This window comes from Pelodiscus sinensis, chromosome 2, assembly GCF_049634645.1.
Source record: "Pelodiscus sinensis isolate JC-2024 chromosome 2, ASM4963464v1, whole genome shotgun sequence".
In the NCBI taxonomy this organism is placed as follows: domain Eukaryota; kingdom Metazoa; phylum Chordata; order Testudines; family Trionychidae; genus Pelodiscus; species Pelodiscus sinensis.
This window is the reverse complement of record NC_134712.1, coordinates 94,007,101-94,031,524: the sequence shown is the minus strand read 5'-3', so window position 1 is coordinate 94,031,524 and position 24,424 is coordinate 94,007,101. Positions and strand designations below refer to the sequence as shown.

The window sequence follows — 24,424 nt, the reverse complement described above, 5'->3', positions numbered from 1 at the left end:
TAAAATTCATATGCAAATGTATCATCTATGTCACGATAAATAAAAGCAAAACTCTGTAATGTGACACAAATGTATGACATTCTAAAAAAAAAAGAAAAGAAAAAAGTATGAGTCAATGATTGAAGCACCAGACTGAAAGTAAAGGTTAAAGAGATCTGAAAGTGAATTTTCTTTTCTCTGATCTGCCATAGACTTTTTGTAAGCCTGTGACCAAACTTTTCAGACAAGTCTGCTATTTTGGCAAGCCCCAGTTCAGACACTTAGTGCCTGACTTTTCAAGGATGCTGAGCAACTATTGCTCCCACAGATGCTAGTGGTGAGTGTCAGTGCACTGCTGGGGGTGGGGAGGGGCATGGGAGGGAAACCAAGCAACCTGATGGTGTCCATTATTCAGAAATAAACAGAAGGTTCAGTTTTGTAAATCCAGTCCATTGTTTTAGTGAAAGAAATTAGCTTACAGATCTTTGCCAGATAATCCTGTTAACTATTACTTTGTGCATATCAAACGATAGGTATCCAAATTGCATATATAAATAACTGGAAATAAAATTCACAGTAGGAAACACTGAAATCTAAAGTATCAGAGGGGTAGCCGTGTTAGTCTGAATCTGCAAAAGCGACGAGGAGTCCTGTGGCACCTTATAGACTAACTGAAGTGTAGGAGCATAAGCTTTCGTGGGCAAAGACCCACTTTGTCAGATGCATGTAGTGGAAATTTCCAGAGGCAGGAATAAATATGCAGGCCAGGATCAGGCTGGAGATGATGAGGTGATCCAATCAAGGAGGATGAGGCCCACTTCTAGCAGCTGATCTGGAGGTGTGAATTCCAAGGGAACAGAAGCTGCTTTTGTAGTTAGCAAGCCATTCACAGTCTTTGTTTAATCCAGAGTTGATTGTGTCAAAAGAGACTTCAAAGAGAAACTGCTGAGCTACAGTTCATCTTTAAGTTTGACACAATCAACTCTGGATTAAACAAAGACTGTGAATGGCTTGCTAACTACAAAAGCAGCTTCTGTTCCCTTGGAATTCACACCTCCAGATCAGCTGCTAGAAGTGGGCCTCATCCTCCTTGATTGGATCACCTCATCATCTCCAGCCTGATCCTGGCCTGCATATTTATTCCTGCCTCTGGAAATTTCCACTACATGCATCTGACAAAGTGGGTCTTTGCCCACGAAAGCTTATGCTCCTACACTTCAGTTAGTCTATAAGGTGCCACAGGACTCCTCGTCGCTTTTACTGAAATCTAAACTCGGCTTTTATTTCTGGGGTTCAATAGTTACAATCTAAGTCTAAGATATTTCTCAAAAGCCATGCCTGTCAAATTAATATTAATCAGGTTAAGTTATGCCTCATAAATACATAATATATCTATTTGATCATCTTCATGGATTACAATTATTTTGATGGATAATGATCTGTTTTTATTGTAACCATGGATATAATTAGAGGCAATTTAAATAGTAATGGTATTAGCAACACTTTGCCTACTTCTCACCCCGCCCCCACAAATTTATGTCATTACTTTTTCCTCATGCATTTTTTTTCTCTCATACTTTGTGATATATCTCTATGTATATTAAAAAAACCTCATGCTTTTATTATGGTAAAACAAGCATACATTCTGAAGGAGCTTATCCTCAAATAAATGATTTTTAAATAATAACAATGCTATCCATTCCTGCTCTTTTAAATCTCCAGACACAAGTTCCACTCCATGAATGTTTCAAATAATGCTTCAAATGACTTCTATTGCCAATGTTAGAGGAGAATTGCTGTTTAGTTATTCAGAACCAACAATGATACTAATAATTCTCTTGGTTTGGTGCAGGCAGAGAGAGCGAGCACTCATGCACCTTTGGCTTTGGTTATTCATATGAAGGATTTAAAATAACAGCCCTTACATAATTAACCAAAAGCACTGTATTAAAATGTCATTAAGGTGAGACAAAAAAAAAAGCTATGAAATTCTGAATTAAGCCTTCCAAAATCTCTTTAACCCTTTCACAAAGGAAGCAGGGTTATCTATTCTACATCTCTCCCTACTAATTAGATGTGCTACAGCTACAATTAAAGCAGCAAAAGTTTAAGCTCAGCCTTGCTGTACTTCATTATTAAATCACATAGAGTGACAATCTGTGTGGCATGACCTGATGACACTGGAGCATGCACATTGTTTCCTTACTGTTATTTAATAAGCATGCACAGATTAACTGAGTTTAGGACAGTTGCTGACTGATACAGCAGCGTTTATATCCTTCTGTGAGAATAATTTGGGGAACCATGGCAGTGGAGAGCCCCGAAACAACTACTACCAACACAGTAGAAAGAGTTAAGTTTAAAAGCAACTCTGCCTGTCTCACTGGACTAGATGCAGCAGAGTGAAGCAGAAGCAGAGAGAAGAAATAGGAAGAGGTGAAAATGCTACCAAATCCACACTTCGTTACAGAGGTAGGTTTTGTGAAGTTATTTTTTTTTGTTTGTGCTCCATTAACACCTAGAAGTCCAAACTGAGATCCAGGCCCCATTGAACTGGGCACTGTTCCAAAGACTTCATAGTGCCAATACCTGTTGCTAATGACTGGAAGATAGCTAACATGATGCCAATATTTAAAAGGGCTCTAGAGGTGATCCTGGCAATTATGGACTGATGAGTCTAACATCAGTACCAGCCAAATAAGTTGAAACTATAGTAAAGAATAAAATTGTCAGACACATATATGAACATAACTTGTTTGAGGAAAGTCACAAGGTTTCTGTAAAGGTAAATCATGCCTTACTAATCCACTAGAGTTCTTTGAGGGGGGTCAACAAACATGTGGACAAGGGAGAATCCAGCAGATATAGCATACTTAGATTTCCAGAAAGCCTTTGACAAGGTTCCTCGCCAAAGGCTCTTAAGTATAGTAAGTTGTCATGGGATAAGAAGGTAGGTCCCTTCATGGATTGATAACTAGTTAAAAGACAGGAAACAAAGGGTAGGAACAAATGATAAGTTTTCAGAATGGAGAGAGATAACTAGTTGTATTCCCCAAGGGTCTGTCCTGGGATCCATTCTATTCAATTTATTTATAGATGATTTGGAGAAAGGAGTAACAGTGAGGTGGTAAAATTTGCAGATGATACTAAACTGCTCAGGAAAGTTAAGAATGAAGTAGACTGTGAAGAGCTTCCAAAAGATCTCACCAAACTAAGTAATTGGGCAAAAAAATGGCAAATGAAATTTAATGTTGATTATTGTAAAGTAATGCACATTGGAAAAAATAATCCTAGCTATGTATACAATATAAGGGGTACTAATTTGGCTACAACTACTGAAGATCTTAGAGTCATTGTGGATAGTTCTCTAAAAACATCCACTCAGTGTGCAGCAGCAGTCAAAAAAGCAAACAGAATGTTAGGAATCATTTAAAAAGGAATAGAGAGTAAGACAGAGAATATCTTATTGCCTCTATATAAAACTACAGTACGCCCGCATCTTGAATACTGTGTACAGATGTGGTCTACTCTTCTCAAAAAAGATATATTGGCATTGGAAATGGTTCTGAAAAGGAGAACAAAAATTATTTGGGCTTTGGAACAGGTCCCATATAAAGAGAGATTAAAAAGACTGGGACTTTTCAGCTTAGAAAAGATGAGACTAAATAGGGATATGATAGAGATCAATAAAATCATGACTGGTGTGGAAAAAGTAAATAAGGGAAAAGTTATTTACTTGTTCTCATCATATTAGAAGTAGGGGTCACTAACAGGTAGCAGGTTTAAAACAAACAAAAGGAAGTTTTTCTTCATGCAGCACACAACATGTGGAACTACTTGCCAGAGGATGTTGTAAAGACTAGAACTTTAACAGGATTCAAAAAGAGCTAGATACATTCATGGAGGTTAAATCCATCAATGGCTGATAACCAGTATGGGTAGGAATGGTGTCCCTATCCTCTGTGGCTGTGTCTACACTGGCCACTTATTCCGGAAAAGCAGCCGCTTTTCCAGAATAACTTGCCAGCTGTCTATACTGGCCCCTTGAATTTCCGGAAGAGCACTGACGATCTAATGTAAAATCATCAGTGCTTTTCTGGAAAAACTATGCTGCTCCCATTCGGGCAAAAGTCCTTTTCCGGAAAACTGTTCCGGAAAAGGGCCAGTGTAGACAGCACAGATTTATTTTCCGCAAAAAAGCCCCGATCCGAAAATGACGATTGGGGCTTTTTTGCGGAAAAGCACGTCTACATTGGCATGGACGCTTTTCCGGAAAAAGTGCTTTTCCGGAAAAGAATCCTGCCAATGTAGACGCGCTTTTTCTGGAAATACTTATAACGGAAAACTGTTCCGTTTTAAGCATTTCCGGAAAATCATGCCAGTGTAGACGTAGCTTGTTTGTCTGGAAATGGATGACACAAAAGGGATCACATGATGCTTACTTTTTGTATTCACTCCCTCTGAGGCATCTGGCATTGGCCATTGTTGGCAGACAGCATACTGGTCTAGATGGACCTTTGGTCTGACCCACTATGGCCGTTCTTATGTTCTTAATAGACAGTACGGAGAAAGAGTCTGGGGAAAGGCTACAACACACAGAATGATCACCATGATGAACGGCACTCATGAGAATTTCCAATTAATAAATTAAAATATTATGTTTGTAACTTTTAATGTACTATGGAAGCCAGGGTTAGGGTTAAAAGCAGGAGAGGATGAGTCAACAGTATTGTAGGAGTGAGAAAGGTTAAAAGAAGGAAAAGACATTAAAGAGGAAAAGAAAAGCACAAGAGGAAAGCAAACAAGAGGGAGAAGGGAAGGAAGGAGAAGAGCACTGATGTCACACAGAAGTCATGTGCACTATAATAAACCTTTAGATTGGCAATATGATAGCACCATACATCTTCTATGCTATTTTTTGACAAAATAGTTGAACTCCCTCATTGAACTCAGTGTACCTAAGAATAAAGTGATCATTTGTGATTCGTCTGGCCATGGTGATGGTAAAAGTGCACATGAAACAAAACAAATCCAACTCCCCAAACAGTCAAAATATCCCTTCCATGCCCCCAATGTGCCTCCCACTGATAGTGACAAATTGTTTACAATGAATATGCACTGTGATTCTGTTTCTGTACTAGCATTGGTACCTAACATCATGATGCTTTTGTTATGATCCCCACACAATCAACTAGCAAATTTCCTGATTTTCAGGTGCATCTGTACATTTATTTTAGGTACAGCCAACATTAAGGTAGGTAGTGAAGAAATTATTGTTCTGCCTTATAAACAAAAAATGTAGACTGTAGCAATCAAAAGGTTTTATATATCATATAAAGGAATACAGTCCACTGAATCGCAACAAAAAGCAACAAATCATTTTGCAATCCAACCAGAAAAAGCTTTAGCAAAACAAAAAGGTACAAAAGGTTCCAATGTGTGGTTTCCAAGCCTGATTTACACTGCAGTTTATATTACCTAAGTGCTTTGCTTTAAGTCCCCAAGTGTCACATATACCAAAAACAAATGTTTAGCTTTAAGTGCTGCATTTCCTTTTGCAAGAATCATTGGCAAAAATGAAAACTACTGTGTGCCTACATTGACCTTACAGCTGTAAAACAGAAACAATCAATGAAACAAATTAGTTTTCTGTTTCCATATAACTTCCTCTGATATTTTAGAAAATAATCATTAATTGGTAGAAACCTCCTCAAGACCATGTTTTTCTTCTACCTGGGTAAAAATTTGATGTTCTGTGCAACATGCACATTATTTACCCTTTCATGAATTAAAACAACCTTGACTAAAATTGGTTATAACTGAAATATTTGCTGTTCGGCCTTTATTTCTAACTTTGATCTACTTCTGTAGAAGAGTTATTTGTCTGTTTCCTGTGGCCCCAGCTACCATTGGGGCAGAGAGCAAGGTTTAGTACTTCCAAAAAAGTCAGACAGAATGTAGCCATACACAATAGCATTTGCTGTTTCTATATAACTTCCATATAACTTTTAGCTGTCCTTGGGAATGCTTCCCTTCGCTTCAGCTGAGTGCATCTATAGTAGATATGGGCTTTACTTACCTGAACACTTTTTGTGATGTCCTGAGCACCTCTTCAGGTGTCTGTACTAATGCCAGGTGAATGTCTTAATAGGCATAACACCTACTTTTACTCTGCTATTATTGCCTGTATTTGTAACATGAGGCCAATAGCCTCAGCCCTTAGGCCAAATACCACATTTGTTTAAAACCACTGACATTGGTGGAGTTGCTTACATATCAAACAGCAGAACTTGGGAAGAGACAGCATGGGTTACTACAAACTTTCCCATTCTGTTGAAACTAATAGGATAAATATGCCAGCGATCAACATCACATAAGGTGAGTAGGTGCAACTCATTAGTGCAGCATTAATAATGCTTATAAAGCACTTGGTGCTTCATCCTTTATAAAGGGCAAAACATTATTTACATTAATTAATAAGTTAACCTTGTCTTAAAAGAAGCACTTCAGGAGACAAAGGGCAGGTGGTGATCCATGCCTATACTGGTCAGAGTCAATCTAATGAGTGTGCCGATACAAAAGTAAATTATTAGGCTGGCATTTGGAGTGTAGACAATTGTTCAGTGGGAACTGGATAGAGATCAACAGTCATTACACATACTTCACCAAACAGCCAACAGACAATGCTGAAAAAACATTTTGGGATGCTATTGGGCTGGGTTCCTTTCAAATTAGAGAAGTAAAGATTCCTGATCCCAGTCATTATCATTCGTTTAAGCCCTTCACTTGCAAATCAAATTAGAGCTTCATATGTGTAATAAGCACATATGCATATTCTGTATATTATGGATGTAGGTTAGAAATACTAGTGCACCATATTATTAAAATGTCCACATGGAACTGCATATGCGATACTATTGGATAGGAAATACTGTGATATGCCCAATACCACTATTTAGTAATTATCAGGAAATGCTGTTTGCAAATACATCAGTAAGAATATATCTCAAAAGGGTACATTCATTTGCATATCAAGCAAAAGAAAGTATAATATATAGTTTATTAATATGCATTTGACTGACTATAAGAATGACTCCTTCAGAGAAGATCTAATGCATCAGTGACGATACTCATTTAAACAAAAAATTGCCTCATTACTACATATACCTCTTAAGTAGACCACAGTGGTCTCTTTGTACATTATTAATATGATTGCAAAAGCTGACTAATTACAGTTTTACCCAGGAGATAACTTCTCCAGTCTCTGGCATAAATAGAATGCATTTTAAAACTTTGTAATTCATTCTTCACTTGAGTTTCCTAATTTGAAATAAATAGAAAAATAAAAGCAGATACTTCTCCTTTACATGGCCTACATAGGCTAAGGGAAATTATTTGGGGGTTTTTGTGTGTCAGAGACCTTACTAAAATATTGGCAGCATTCTTAGCCCACTGCACTGCTTAGAGACACGTGATAGAAGTAGGTTTCAATGTGTTTCACCTTTGTGTTATATTCGTCAATTATTAAACTGATACCATTAGGTGAGAATGCAATGTGGGCAGGAAGTAATTAATAAGGAATCTTTGAATTTGCAGAGACTGTTCTGGTGAATGTTCCTGTTCGGTTGATCTCATGTAACATGAGGTCAACATGAAAGGATGCATTGGAAAGAGGAATAAATCCCCTCTTAGAACGGAACCAAGACATCAAAGAAGACTTGAAATAAGTATGTTTCCATTTAAAATTACTTTTATGAAAATATTATTTAACTAAAATGTTTTGTTCTTTCCAACATGGCAGATGCAAACACTAAAAAAAAAAAAAAAGGTAATAGGTTAGCTCACTTAAGAAGGCAATGTAAAAAAGGCTGGTTAAATTGCGCACAGAAAAAAAAAGCTTCACACAAGTAATGCTAAAAGCACTTTTTTATAGGTGCTCCACATCCATTCTTTGCTGCTGTAACCGCAAAGGGCTAATCCCTTTTGCTAGACAGCAGTGAGGTGTTCAAAAGAAACAGAATTTCTGCTACATAGCCCCCAAAATAGCTAGTGCAAAGGAATCTAACTGAGCCAACATTCATCCAACCCCCTCCTACTTCCCAAAAGCCTTTCCTTGTAAACACTGTTTTTGAGGATCCGTGCTATAGGAGGCAGTGAACAGTATTAACCGCAAAGAAATTCACACTGTAGCTTCAATCCTGCAAACATATATTTCTGCTACATATGTGTGATTTGTCTAACTGATTTAATGGGGTGTCTCCTTCAGATTCTTGCACTTATGTATCCTGGATTTTTCCATCAAAGTTAATGCTTCAGCCTTAGCTCTAATTATGTGGCTTCACAGCCCTTCAAAAAAGGGGTGAGAGTGCAGACATGGGCTTCCACGTTGGGATATTTCCCTTGGCAGAGGAAGAGCAGATGTCAATTTAAAAGCCAGCTTTCAAGTCAAGGGTAGAATTTTGGGCAGGTAGCGAGGGCAGCAGCCGTGTGCTCTGGGATGCAGCTTGCTTTTCATCAGGTTCCCTGGACATTAAGGGTATGTCTACACTAGCCCCCTAGTTCGAACTAGGGAGGCTAATGTAGGCATTCGAAGTTGCAAATCAAGCCTGGAATTTAAATATCCCATGCTTGATTTGCATCTTCCTGGCGGTCGCCATTTTTGAAATTTACAAGTCCGGACTAACTGCATGCGGCAAGAACCTGGTATTTCCAATTAAAGCCCTAAATCAAACTACCTGTTATTCCTCCTGCAAGGAGATTTAACAGGTAGTTTGATTTAGGGGCTTTATTTTGAAATACCGGGTCCCTGCCACGTGAAGACGCGGTCAGTTAGTCCGGACTTGTAAATTTCAAAAATGGCGACTTCCACAGGCCTGATCCGGCCCACCAAGAGGATGGATCCAGCCCACAGAAGCCCTGCTGCTCTCCCGACCCCAGGACAATTAAGGCCTGGGGGAAGGGGGAGCGCATGAAGGTTCCTCCACTCTGCCAGGAGCACATGGTGCTTTGAAAGTGCCACATGCTCCTGGCAGAGCTGGAGGAGGCTTTCCATGCTCCCTCACCCCCAGACCTATCAGGATCTAGAGGCGGAGGAGTGCGCAAAGTTTCCTCTGCCCTGGTCCCACCCTATGAGAAACGCTTGCCCTTAGAAGTGCCACACATTCCTGGCAGGGTGGGAGAAGACTTTGGCAACTCCCCCACTCCCAGACCCTGACTGGCTTGGGAGCAGGAGAGTGCGTGAAGCTTCCTCCCGCCTTTCCAGGAGCATGGGGTGCTTTTAAGTGCCATGCACTGCTCATTGGGTGGGGATAGAGTGAAGGACACTTCACACACTCCCCAGCTCCCAGGCCCTGATTGGAAGGGGGGGATGGGTGGGCAAAGGCGCTCTCCCACTCCCAGACCAATCGTGGTCTGGGGGTGGGGAATCCAGAAGTATCCCATCCCCGCCCCTTCTGCTCAAGGCCCCTCCCCTTCCAGAGCAGCCTGGGGCCACTTCAGACATTTTTGAAGTGGCCCCCGGAAAAAAATTATTGCCCAACTCCTGTTCGGTTGATCTCATGTAACCTCCAATTCTGAGCACCCCAGGAAAATGCCATATCACGTAGGCTACTCCAGAACCCAACCCACCTCCTTATCTCCAATGCCTCCCTCCTAAACACAGGGAAACACCCTACAATATCCCATACCAATAACTAACACATAGCAGTAAGTGCAGCCTTTATGATAGTTTAGGTCAACTAAACTCCCTACCCTAAAAGTTCAACTTTCCCTTTTTCTATTCTTTGTACCCTTATTTCTTTAAATCCTCCTAATCCTACCTGTGCTGACAGAGAAATATTTCACTGTCATCTGCCTCATTTCACAGTCACTGCTATTGCAACCACCCACTTTTGCTACCGCCCTGCTATAGATCAGAAGAAGTGGTAATGATGTGTGTAGCTATAAAGAGAGACAGCCAGAGAATATCTGGACTAACATGATTCTTCTTAACATATCCTCAAGTAGAAATGGAATCAGATATATTATGCAGGAGTATAAGGCAGAGAGTTGATGAATTTTCTTCCCCATCTTGGACAAATTGGCAGACTATTATAAGAATAACAAAGAATTTGCTATTCAAGTGCTAGTATTTCCTCCTCAGATATATGAAGTCCATAGAGTAAAATGTCAACGTTACCTTGAAGGCAAAAAAGAAAGGCACACAATTTTCCATACAGACACAATTGAATCAACAGACTAGACTGTTGTATCCCCATGTCCCTACATCCTCAGAAGAATGTGTGAAACAATGGTACCTTCTGGAACAGATGGTGGCTGTAAACACAAATCAGGCTTTGCATACTGCTTACATTTGTTCCTGACTGATCTCCTATTTAAAATGAAATCTGCTATCTTTTTAAAGAAAAAAATCCAGTTTATTCAGTTTTAAAGTGTGTCAAGGCTGATTCCCCACTCTGGCACAATGAATGCAGAAGTGGGGGCCTGCAAAAGTACCCCAAAACCTTATCTTTCCAGACTTTGATTTAAAGCTTCCCCCCCAAAATCTTAAAAACCTAGATTCTGGAGTTAAAAATCTGCTGCTGCTACACAAGAAACGGTAAGAAAACCAGGGAAGAGATCACTTGGGAAATCTCAGCCCTAAAGTAAAACCAGGTCACAAAAATTAACCAATACCATGTTAAGAAAAAAGAAAGAACTTTTATTATCACCACAATACTCCTGTTACAAGCATAATGTCTAGACAGAAAAGTCACCAATTAATATACTCATGGTCAGGGTTCGCCGAACTGGCTCGCCGAACTACCAGGCTGCAATCTACTCGCCATGGACGAGTAGATTGTATTATTTGTCGAGCCCTGCTCATGGTGGACTCCCATGGGCCAAAAACTTAGTTACAAAGGAGAGGAAAACCCATTTTTAAATGCACAGACATCAGATTCCCATTCCCAAACCATAAAACAAAAAAACCTAATGGATTTATCTAAACTTTGCCCTACTTACAGATGGTGAAGAGTCTTTTCTTGGAGAGAGACATGATGTCTGTCTCCCTCAGTATCTGAAGCGTCAACTGAGGAGGGAGAAACCAAAAATTCCTTTGTACCAGTTTGAAATTCCTACCTGCATTTCTACTGGCAGATTTCTACCTGGCTAGGTAAAGTTAACCTCTTAGTCCCCAGGCTGCTGGCCATCGCTCATGACCATGACAAAGTGTAACAAAGATTTTGTGAAAATGATGCTCATGATGGTTTTTATTGTTTGTTACTTTAAATAATGTTTTGGACTTCACTGCATCTCTTTCCCAACCTTTATCAAAAGTAAAGTAACTGGATATATAGTATTCACTGCTGGTATAAGTAATTCTGAATATCATTCAGCTGTGAAAATATAGAATTCATATATTTTAGTGTTCATTTCCTATCTACTAAGATTTATTTGCTTAAAGGGAAGCATGGGGAGAGAGCTAGAAACAAAGACCAAAGAGAAAAATTAAAGAATATTCATCTTTACAATTTTATTCTATTTAATAACAAACTCTTGCCTGTGTAAAAAAAAAAAAAAAAAAAAAGAAAGAAAGAAAGAAACCCCAAACCTTTTATTTGTGATGTTCAATGGCTTTGTAAGAGGGATTTTTTTATTTCAATTGAATCTGACCCTTAATGCTAAAATAAAATGTTAGTTGCTTTATAATGAGATGCCAAGTCACATTTATATTTAACATGTATTGTTACTTATATAACAATACATATTATTCATATATTGTTACTTACTTATATAGCTTCCAATGATCAGTCATGGATTTGGGGAACGTATTAATGAGAAACTAAACTTAGTTATTTGTCATAGGGCAATTAAAGTGTGCCTGTTTATTGGGAAGTGGTTAATAGGTCTGCTAATTTTTATACATCTTGAGCATTTTTAAGTAAATGAAATAATAATTTGGTAAAGGAAGAACAGTGTTTGCAATATGGACAAAAACTTGTAAAACATTTCTCTCCTCCAGTGTTTCAAATAATCTGCAATTGTTAGTTTTTAAACTTTTTTCTTTGTTAGATTTCTAGGGCATTTATAAAGTTAGCATAAATACAGGGAAATGTCTCAATTCATGCATGCATCTTTAATGGTCCTGATCCAGAGACTGCTGAAAGTCAATGGAAAGTTATCTGTAGCCTTTTTTTTTTTAAGAAAGCAGCTTGTCAGTTATATTGTGAAAGAATGTCAGTACTATGAAAACAGGAAGCTAGAAAAGTATTAGCTCCTTTAAATGACCAGTTAAAGAAGCTGCATTTAAAGCCTTTCTCCATAGTTCACCAAGTTCATAAAACCCAAACATGGGATCCCAAAGGAATCAATTTAATCTCAATTACATCTTATTGTATTTAACCATTTATACAACTAGCTTATGTGCGGGTCAGGGTCTAATAGTTTGCTATCAGTATCCTCAATGGTATATGGTCACATCAGCATTCTGTCCAGCATCATTATGGTGAAAACTCCCAGGAATAAGAATATTAGAGACTGTGCTGTTAACAGCTGATGTTAAAGTATACCACTTAATGTCCTGTTATCTATATATTGCAGGCACCTGCTCCTAGAGAGAACTCCAGCAGTGTGTGTATGAATCAATCAATGAATGGTCCTTTTGCACTGGAATTTAATTGGGAGAGGTGTAAGAGAATGGCAGTGGATAGGTGAAGTGAAATATGGTATGTTGGATATTGAGGATGAGCTTGTGAAGTACATAGAATCAAGTGAAGATTTCCTAAATAGTGGCTGAATTATTGTATACTTAGGGATAAGTAAATCTGCATGTACATTCTCGAGATCTTTAGCTTAACTTTTACATTTATTTGCCCTCAATTTTATAAAGGTACTGAAAAATAAAGTCTTTGTTTCTTATAATCTTATTTGTTTATTCCTACCCAAAAGCAGACATCTCTGTGGAATCAATCACTGCACAATAATTGACTGTAATATCACAAACAAATGATTATGATTCAGGCAAGAGCAGGAAAAGCAGATTACATTTTTCTGAAATAAGGAAATGATTTTTTCCCCCTGAAAAGTATCCTTTGTAATGCAGAATAATGGAAGTGGAACACAGGTAACATATTTGAGCACACACTTTATTTGTTCTAAAACAGAAGAATTTCAAAGCTTCCCTTTCTGCCTCCCTCCTTTTAAAATACATATAAAAGTAAATACACATATTTTTTTCTTTTTTGTGATGAATAAAACCAAGATGCCTGAAACTTCCTCTCTCTTGACTTCTCCTCTCCATTTTTTTTCATTCTTTTCTTGTTTGTTTGGGGATTTGTTACATGAGAAGTATGTGTCTGGTGTCTCTAAATAACTGGCAAAGTAATGAGATTAGGACAACACCAGTGATAAGGAAATGAAACCGGATATAAATGAATAGGATATGCCTTGTAAATTACAATCCTTGTTAACTCAGCTGTCTACATTTTAAAAAAAGGGTCTTTACATTTGTAATATATATATGATGCCTATTCCAATGAAATCAGTAAAGATGAGACTTAGTTTACATGACTCCTCAAAAAAAAAAAAAAAAAAAGCAACCTCTCAAATTTACATAAATATTTTCCAGGCCTTCTTTATATATCCAAGAAGCAAAGAAAAGGGCAACCCCTTTCTTTTTCCCTTTGACAGAGTAGCTGTAAAATGAAACATACGTGGTTCTGCTTTGATAACTATCTGTAGCTCTGCTACTATTTCAAGTTTTCAATGTATGGGTCTATGTCGCCTCTCTGCTTACAAATCAGCTAAATAGACGTCTAATTATCAGTGCTGAAATTCTGACTCTATTGAAGTCAATGGCAAATCTTCTATTGACTAAGGATTTCATCCCCGGTTGATGGTCCCAGTACTTTTGCTGAAGAACTCTTGATTAAAGATGCTCAGTCTTGCTTTTTGTAGAAACCCTCTCTTTCAAAGAGAGTTATTATTCAGCTTCCTTCGCCCCCCTCCCTTAAAAAAGAAAGGAGCACTTTTTGCTCCAGGTATCATCCTGGAAGAATAACTCTGTTAGGCAAGAACCTAAGAACACTTTTTGAGCCATGGGTTAGATGCAGTTGAAATTCAATTAACATTTACATTGTCCTTAATGCTATCAGCCACCTCACCAATACATTCTGGCCTCCTTATATCATGGTTCCATTGTTTCCAGCTGGCTCTATGCATGCATGTGCTGCCCCCACAGATCCAATTGCAGGGTTAGTTCTGATCCTTTTATTTCTTGTTTTTGTTGTTGTTAGTTACAGCACCTTATCTAATATTAAAGTCTATCTGGTTAACTGACAACACTTGTCCATTTATTCAAGACTCTCATGTCTCATACTTTAAGAACAATGCCCTAGGACTCTTGCCAAAGATAAAAAGTGCTGTGGATAATATCTTGGCTATGTGTTCATGAACAAGCAGAGAGATATTGCAGGCTATGTTCTTAAAAAGGTGCCACTGAGATTCTTCACGTATAATGGTCAAAATGTCTGGAAGGTAACAGGAACCATCATAATTTGAAAATCAAATTTGTTCTCCTGTAACAATGTGCAATATAGGCACATATATCAAACATTTTAAATAGTAACAGAGCTTCATATATCAGTAAGAGGAAAGAGTCTAGACTTACTATTCTGTGCCAAACTTTGCTGGTGTTTGAGATAAAGCAGAATATACACTTATATTCTGCATGTATTGGATTTTTGTGATAATGTTAGTAAAGATATCGTGGAAGCAGCTGAGTACTTTCTTTAAATTTTTGGCACCATATAATGTATTTGCTGAATGATTCCCATTATGGTCAAAAGAAATTGCTTGGCAAAATTCATACAATTTTGTAAAAATGTTTCTCGTGGGGAGCAGACAAGCAGCTAGATAGTTTCACTTTTGAGCTCTGAACACACAAGCACACTACTTTTTATAAAGTTAAAGTTATTTAATGTTGTTAGGAGTTAGGATCCTACTTCTCATTTGTGCATTTGAAAATCTCTCACTAAAGAAAGAGATATATCAAAATAGCATATAGCTGAAATAGAACATTATGAATAGAAGTTGGTGATTTAAGTTCATCACAATTTTTTTACAAACCTTTATATTTTTTTAGTTCGCAGAGGCTCCTTTTACTCCCAACATTTTCTTTGAAGTTGGAATTGAAATGAGCTATAAGATCTCAAAACAAAACTTCAGAGTTTTGCCTGGTTTTGCTTCCATTTAGGCCACCAAGTTTAGCTTGATTTTCTGTCAGAAGCCTTAAATACCTGCTGAGGTTTCTTAAAACTCACCCTCAAGCTCGCCCAAAAATTTTACAAATGCTTAGTACATCAGTATACAAAGCAGACAAACTTGAAGAGGTTCATTCCCAAGTTTCTTTTCACATCAAACCTCATAAATGATAAATAAGACAGCACCAGTGTCCAAATTATTTGGGGGGGGTTCTATTTGATGCATAAAGGAGTATTGGGAAAAGATGCAGTAAAAGTAGTATTGGGCCTAGTTTTCCTCACTCCAGAGATGAATGGTTGATGTGGCTGAATACCTGGTTGTTAAAAGTAGCCAAGACTACATACTTACTGGCTTACACATGAAAATGTCTCATCAACCATTCAAAATCAAGGAAATTAAGAGGAGGGACACATTTTCAAAAACAGCCTCAATAGAGGCTCATTAAAGATTGTGCCTACTGTTTTGTATACATTGTACACAGTGTGAAGAAATCTTAGACTACAATCAATCGTGGATGCATGTGTTAAGAATTTACCCATCAAAATCCTGATTTACATTAACTAACTTAATTTGAAGTTTACAAAGCAGGTAATATTTTAGTTCTACTATGATGAGTGGACATTATTTCAAGTAAAGAATTAAAGACCAGGTTGAAACTCTTTGAAAACACGGACCACAGTATGTGATCTTAAGCACGGTCAGGTATTCCTATTCTGATCTGAATTTATGCATGCCAATACTCATGGAATAACAGCAAATAGAATATCAACCTTAATAAAAAATTATCAAGAATGTACAACTACCATTTGACCACCTCTACTTTACTTTGTGTAATTAAAAAACAAAACAAACAAACAAACAAAAAACCTCACCAAGCTTTTTCTTAATTTTGCCCCTCACCTTGAATTTCCAGAGATCAGAATTTTTGAGAGATTCTAAAACTCTTATATAGACACCCCAACAAAAAGTTCATTAAAGATCTTGTTTCTGTTCCATATTTCCATGAATGCATCAAGGAAGGCTTTTAATGAGTTTTTTTATTATTATTTTGAAAATACATTAGATGTAAATAAAATACCTTCACCGTGTCTTTTCAATTTAGAATGTATTCGATCTTACACATTTTAAACAGATTCTTAGTGCTTTTTAATGTATCTTTCACATATAATTATTTTTTATAGCCAGGAGAATTCTAATCTGGGCAACTTCATTCTTTGTTTAGGCCATCCCTGACCTTTGCTTACAGATTTGCTAGTTAGAGCTGTGCTTGATTTAATTTTAATTAACAGTATGAAGGAAAATATGGGAAAAAATCCTGCCGCTAGATAGATGTACAGCATAACTATTCTGTGGCTTTAGCTTTTAGCTGTATAAAAATGACTGATAGCTTGAAAACATAAACAACAACAGCTGTTCCTAACTCAGGTGTCATTCTGATTCATACATGAAAACTTGTTGAATAAAAGTCATCCATCAACACAGGTGATAGCACAACAGGACCTAACCACGTAAACCACCACATTAGAGGCTCATACAACTGCACAAACAATAATGTGATCTATGCCATCAAGTGCCAGCAATGACCCTCTGCCATGTATATTGGCTAAACTAGACAGTCTCTATTGGTATATCTACACTGCAGCATTTTTGCAGTGTGGAATGAGGTGTAACAATTAACTCAAACTAAGGACTTAGTTCGAGTTAATGTTTGACTGCCGCATGTAGCCGTGGGCAGTTAGTTCGGACTAAGGGGATTTAAAAATGGTGCCGGATGGGAAGATGCAAATAAAGCCCGGGATATTTAAATCCTGGGCTTCATTTGCAACTTCTAATGCCTACATTAGCCTCCCTAGTTCAAATTAGGGGGCTAGTGTAGACATACCCTTTGTAACTAAAGCTGTTAGTCCAGGGGGTCTCCCTGAGTATCTAAATCAATTGGTGGCTCTTTCCATCTAGCCACTTTTCTATGCTTGCAACTGTAATTTTGTGTTGATAATAAAAGCTTGTTTTATTTTTTCTAATTAACCGGAATTGGTTGAGCGTTGTGTCCTGTGACTCAATGCCTAGTTATAGGGGTAGAATCCACTGTTGTCTTAGAATCCCCTCTGTTTTTCCCAACTCTGAGTAAAACGGAGGTTGGGGCAGGGGAGACTTTTACTTTACGGAGGAGGTTTTCCAAGTGATTTCTTCCCTGGTTTTCTTAGAATGACTTGGTGGTGGCAGCAGAGTTCTCCAAAATCCAGGTATTAGGATTTGTGGGGGAAGTTTTGGTACCAAAGCCTGTGGTGACAAGGTTTTGGAGAGCTCTTGCGAGCCCCCACTTCTGCATTTGTCGTGCCAGAGTGGGGGAACAGCCTTGACAGGAGTTGATGAGGCAGCATGCTGGTGTCCTGAGTGACATGCTGCAGACCCTGGTGCAGAAGGCCCAGGAGGATGCAGATTCCCCAGGTCTACACGGGGAAACTTATTTTGCAATACCTTGAAACCAAAATGGCGGCAAGCTGCAAATATGCTAATTAAGTGTGGGATATTTAAATCCCACACTTCATTAGCAATTTTGGTATGCTCCATTTGCATCCCTCATCCAAACTAGGGAGCAAGTGTAGACATACTCTAAGAATTTACTTTTTACACAATAAATAGTGACACAATTAACATCAGATCATGTTCCATCTTTGCATGCAATGGACTTTGCAATATGATGGACTTTAGGGAAAGGCAGTGACTAAGCTATTTTCACTGGGATGAAAAAACTTGCCCAGATCTAAACTAGTCTCCCTCTTGCAGACCTAAAGAACAGCTCCAATTAAGATCAAAAGCTTGTCTTTTGCACCAATGGGAGTTTGTCCAATAAAAGATATTACCTCACCCACATTGTTTTTCTAAAAAATAGATGACTGTTAAATGACAAGTTCAAATCATGAATAGCTCAGTGGGATTCCAAAGTGTGCAATACATTTGGTAGTATCTCATGAAGCTTATGACTTCTTCAGAAAACATGTGAAATCTGATAAACTTTAGTAGAAAGTTGCAATTAAGCCTAGGAAACGCAAATATTATTCAGTTCTTCTCTACTAAACATTTCCCTGGAAATTACAAAATACCAGCAGTTGATAATGCTCTGTGATGCTGCTCCGAACTTTCACTGTTAATTACCAATGGACTGTGTTGTGAAGTTTTACTTTAAAGTGTATGACATCTGCAAAATCTGTTAGAATATCTACTATAGGGGCATAAAACATGACAGTATTGTGCAAAGATGTTCACCAACGCAAACTAAACGATCAGTGCTACTGTTGTGTCAAATTTAATGATTGTTCTCTTTTGTGGCAAGGTTCTTTACAGATGGCAGGATATAGAAGAGTTTCTATGAAGATGAAAGCATAGATGATTTTTCTTCTTGTGTTTCTCTTTGTTTTGATTGAACAGGGATAGACAACTGTCTATGCTGTTGACAGGGCATCAGAAAGCAAAAAATACATGAAAAGTTCTAATTTAAGATGAAGGGCTATCAAATGTTTCACTGAGTTTTCTAACTCAGTAGAGATGGTTAAATACATGCTTTTATTTTATAGAACAAGATACAGTATCCTTTGGGTGGCATTCTAGTCTGAAAGCTGTCATTGGTTCTAGCCATCAGGCAATCTCTGGGGGATAAAACCAAATAAACCTGAGGTCACTTACCTATAAATGGACTTTCTTTAAATCTTTAAATCTGTGGTCCTTATCTGCACTCCACACATGGATGCTTGAGATCAGAGATTTCTAGCCAGTTGCACAGTTGCGTATATTAGTCTATCCTTCACAGTTGTTCCCTTCATGCTTCTAGCATATAACGTGTGGTATGGATCGAAGCCTTTCCATTCCTCTTGCTGCAAATCAGAGAGCACTTGAAGCAGAGGGGAAGGAAGACAGGTAGTGGACCATGCAACTTAAATAACCTTAATTTTTTCTTTGAGTACTGGTCCTTATATGTATTCCACATGTTGGTGACTGATAGGTATAAATGTGCAGTTGATATAAATGTCTGCAATACTGCTGTCACAACTGCTACATCTATAGAAGCTTTGTTAACAATTCTAAAGTGATGGCTGGTGGATGAGAATAACTTCCTGTGTAGAAACGCAAGGCATTTAGTACTATTGTCTGCAGGCATAACCTTGGAATGTTTTACCCTGAACCCTTCTGTGACTGTTGCACTTCTGAGGAGTTGGGGCAGGATCAGTAAAATAGAAATTCTGCCCTATGACGGTTTCCCTCCCCCCATACTTTATGAAATTGACTTATAGATACAAATATGCATAACTAGAAATTGCTTTGAACAAAATACCTCATGTAACCCATCAATTTTAATGTCATAATCTGTTGGATCTGTATATATTATTTTGGTGTATGTATCATTCTTGTAAAGTTAGAAATATGGAGTATGGAATAGTTTATGGTTTTAAATATGCAAATGAAAGCCATCGAGGGTGTTTCCCTGAATATCTGGGTGATCACCTGTAAACAACCACTTTTGTCCTTTGAGTCAAAGAGCAGTAGTTGGTCTTAGGAAGTCATGTGACCATCCCAAATGATAGGGTCTGATCATGGAAGGTAGAGAGAACTCCAGGTTCTGGCCCAAAGTGAAATCTATAAAAGCATGTGAAGCAAGTTGTCCCTTTGTCTTTGGCTGACATGTCACTCCCAAGAGAATGAACCAGGGATCCCAGGGGAAAAGATCTAACCTGGCATAAAACTTTAGCTGAAATAAGAACAGTTTCAGGGTGAGTTTGTAATAAGCTTAAGAGTGTGTTAGAATTAGCTATGCATTTTCTGTTACTGTAAATTTGTAATTCACTTTGCTCTGCCTGTTTTCATGTGCAAACACTTAAATGCTACTGTTTGTACTTAATAAAATCACTTTTATTTACTGTCAGCTCGAGTGTAAATAATTGTTAACTGGGGGGACAATATGAGTGTATATACTCCTTTCACTGTTAAAGGAGGCTTATCTGAATGATTTATTTGTGGTTCTCAGAACATAAGAATGGCCACTGAGTCAGACCAAAGGTCCATCTAGCCCAGTATCCTATCTTCCGACAGTGGCTAGTACCAGGTGCACCAGAAGGGGTGGACCTATGACAATGATCAAGCAATTTGTCTCCTGCCATCCTTCTCCAGCCTTTGACAAACAGAGGCCAGGGACAAACAGAGGCCATTCCTTACCTCCTGGCTAATATCCTTTTATGGACCTAACATCCATGAATTTATCTAGCTCTTCTTTAAACTCTGTTATAGTCCTAGCCTTCACTGCCTCCTCTGGCAAGGAGTTCTGGAGGTTGACTGTGCGCTATGTGCAGAAGAACTTTATTTTACTAGTTTTAAACTTGCTACCCATTAATTTCATTTGGTATCCTCTAGTTCTTATATTATGGAAACAAGTAAATAACTTTTCTTTATTCACCCTCTCCACACCAATCATGATTTTATATACTGCTGTCAAATCCCCCCTCAGTCTCCTCTTTTCTAAACTGAAAAGTCCCAGTCTCTTTAGCCTCTCCTCATATGAGACCTGTTCCAAACCCCTAATCATTTTAGTTGCTCTTTTCTGAACCTTTTCTAATGCCAAAATATCTTTGAGGTGAAAAGACCACATCTGTACACAATATTCAAGATGTGGGTGTACTATAGTTTTATATAGGGGCAGGAAGATATTATTCATCTTATTTTTCTATCCCTTTTTTAATCATTCTTAGCATCCTATTGGCTTTTTTGATTGCCGCTGCACATTGTGTGAATGTTTCCAGAGAACTATCCATGATAATTCCAGGATCTCTTTCCTGATTAGTTGTAGTTAAATTAGCCCCCATCATATTGTATGTATGGTTGGGGTTATTTTTTCCAATGTGCATTACTTTATACTTATCCACATTACATTTCATTTGCCATTTTGTTGCCCAGTCACTCAGTTTGGTGAGATCTTTTTGAAGTTCTTCACAGTCTGCTTTGATCTTGACTATCTTGAACAGTTTAGTATAGTCCACAAACTTTGCCACCTCACTGCTCACCCTTTTCTCTAGATCGTTTATGAATAAGTTGAATAGAATTGGTCCTAGGACTGACCCTTGGGGAACACCACTATTTACATCTCTCCATTCTGAAAATTTACTATTTATTCCTACCCTTTGTTTCTGGTCTTTTAACCAGTTCTCAAACCATGAAAGGATCTTCCCTCTTATCCCATGACAACATAATTTACATAAGAGCCCTTGGTGCGGGACCTTGTCAACGGCTTTCTGGAAACCTAAGTATACTATATCTACTGGATCCCGCTTGTCCACATGTTTGTTAACCCCTTCAAAGAACTCAAAGAGTATGTCTACACTCCCACCCTAGTTCGAACTAGAGTGGCTAATGTAGTCATTCAAACTTACAAATGAAGCCCGGGATTTAAATATCCCAGGCTTCATTTGCATGTTCCCGGGCGCCGCCATTTTTAAATGCCCGGTAGTTCGAACTGCCTGCCCATGGCTACACGCAGCATGGGCTAGATAGTTTGAATTATAGCTCCTACTTTGAACTACCGTTACTCCTCCTGTAATGAGGATACCACAACATCCTTTGGAAGGAGGGTCCCAACTATGGGATGGTTTCCCTCTGCTCCCATTGAATGTTCTCTTCCCCTGAGCCTTTCATCCTCCTTAACAGTGCTGGGGCTGTCAGACTGGAAGTGGGATGGTACTATAGTGTCCCAGAAAGCCTCGTCAACATACCTCTCTGCCTCCCTTAGCTCCTCCAGTTCAGCCACCCTGGGCTCCAAAGCCTGAACTCGGTCTCTGAGGGTCAGGAGCTCCTTGCATCAGGTGCACATGTGTGCTACCCACCCACAGGGCAAGTAGTCATGTTAAACTTGGTGCAATAAACAGGATAACCTCCACTCTGCTGCTGGTCTTCTGTCTGCATTTTCTCCTATGAATAAATTTTATTATAGATGCATTTTTTAGTTAAATGTTTGGGATATAGATTATAAAAGTTTTACCTTTAAAGAAGGTCAGATGTAACTAGTGCCCTCTAAGCACTCCCTCTAAACTCCCCTCTGATCCCCTGGAGTGGATTCCCTGTGAAAGCTGTGCCCAAAACTGCATTCTCCCCAGACCTGAAGAGATTCAGGGTATGTCTACACTACCACCCTAGTTCGAACTAGGGTGGTAATGTAGTCAACTGGAGTTGCAAATGAAGCCCGGGATTTGAATTTCCCGGGCTTCATTTGCCTGTTGCCGGGCGCTGCCATTTTTAAATGTCCGCTAGTTCGGACTCCGTGCCCCACAGCTACACGCAGCACGGAGTCCGAACTAGCGGACATTTAAAAATGGCGGCACCCGGCAACATGCAAATGAAACCCGGGAAATTCAAATCCTGGGCTTCATTTGCAACTCCAGTTGACTACATTACCACCCTAGTTCGAACTAGGGTGGTAGTGTAGACATACCCTCAGTGTTTAATTTGCTCCTGGGCATTGATCTCAGCTCTGTGCCTTGGCTTGGGGAGATCAGAAAATCTGGCCCAGCAGGAAAGGGTGGAAGCCCCTGAGAGAATGGAGACTAGTGTCAGTGGCTTTGTCAGAGCACCAGGAAGCAGCCCGCAAGGAGTTTTCTGTAACCACACCCCATCACATGTCTCCTTAGCTAGTACAAAATAAGAACTCTCAGTCCTTTTTGGGTTGGGGTGCAAGATGAAGGAGTATGCCTTATTACTGTGGTTGGTTCTGTGATGCACTCATTCACCAAGATAGCCATTCACCTGGAACAAGTAGACTGTAAAATGGCCAGACTTTACATGGACTTTCTTGAACAGAATCTTCATATTGCACGTGATCATCAGGCAGGGGTGGTGAGGATGGGGCAATCGACTCCTCAGGTGAGGAGGAGGACATGTCAATAAGTTTGGCAGATCATGCTTGACATTCATTTCCACACACTCTGTGATTGTTGATGCCCAGGAGGCAAGAGACTGTGTAAACTGTGCATGGAACCAGAATGTCCAGCAAAGGGACCTCAATAAGGCAAGTATGATGGATCAACCGCTGTGGGAACCTCAAGGCACCATCAGTCCTGACAAGGAGCACCCAAATCCACAAGCAAATTCCTGGACCGTGTTCATGAGGAGATTGCTGAGGTAGCTGTCCCAGTACACAGGAGTGTGGACACACCACTGGTGGAGGAGGAGACGACTCAGGGTACACACTGGCATCTGGTTACTTCTGGCAGCAGGCACTGCTCCACCCCTGCTCCAAACCCTGCCGCTGTGGTACTAGAAAACTATTATGCTCTTCTTTATACAGGAGATAAGGAATCACCCCCTACAACAGAGGAGAAGCCTCATACCCCCAAGGCTGAAAGGTCTGCAGCCACCACTGCAAATAAGAAACGTAGGGTAGTGGTGGTTGGAGACTCTCTTCTGAGGGAGATGGAGGCACCCATCTGTCACCTTGACATTTCATCTCGTGAGATATGCTGTCTGCAGGGGGCCCATATCCAAGATGTTACGGAGGCATTGTGCATTGTTGAGGATTATCCAGCCCTCTGACTACTACCCCATGCTACTCGTCCATGTGGGCACAAACAATACTGTGAGGTGTGACACAGAGCAGATCAAGAGTTACTACAGGGCTCTGGAAGTACTGGTGAAGGAGTTTGGAGCACAGGTGGTATTCTTTTCGATCCTTCCTGTCGAAGGTAGTGGCCCAAGAAGGGACAGGTGCATCCTGGAAGTGAATGCCTGACTGCGAAGATACTGTCACCAGGAGGGCTTTGGCTTTCTTGACCACGGAATGCTATTCCAGGAAGGACTGCTGGGCAGAGATGGCGTTCACCTTTCGAGGAGGAGGAAGGCCCTATTTGAAAACAGACTGGCTAACCTAGTGAGGAGGGCTTTAAACTAGGTTCGACGGGGACAGGTGAGCAAAGCCCACAGATAAGTGGAGAACATGGAGACCTGGGAGATGGGTCAGAAATGGGAGGGAGCGTGGACTATAATAGCAGAGAGAAAAGAGGATCAGGGCAAAACTGGGAGGCAAGGTCAAATCTTATATGCCTATATATCTTATATGACTATATACAAATGCGAGAAGTATGGGTAATAAGCAGGAAGAACTGGAAGTGCTAATAAATAAGCACAAATATGACATTGTTGGCATCACGGAAACTTGGTGGGATAATACACA

General features: G+C 39.3%; 1 long non-coding RNA gene across 1 annotated transcript in view; it reads left to right on the top strand.

Annotated features, from left to right (window-relative positions):
* The window catches only part of LOC142827134 (uncharacterized), a 37,818-nt gene extending 23,596 nt beyond the window's left edge, over positions 1 to 14,222 (top strand). The window contains exons 2-5 of the long non-coding RNA XR_012901584.1: positions 2,372 to 2,451; positions 7,576 to 7,706; positions 10,983 to 11,131; positions 12,559 to 14,222. This is a non-coding gene — a long non-coding RNA (uncharacterized LOC142827134). The remainder of the gene's footprint in view (positions 1 to 2,371; positions 2,452 to 7,575; positions 7,707 to 10,982; positions 11,132 to 12,558) is intronic.
* Positions 14,223 to 24,424: the final 10,202 nt, after the last annotated feature.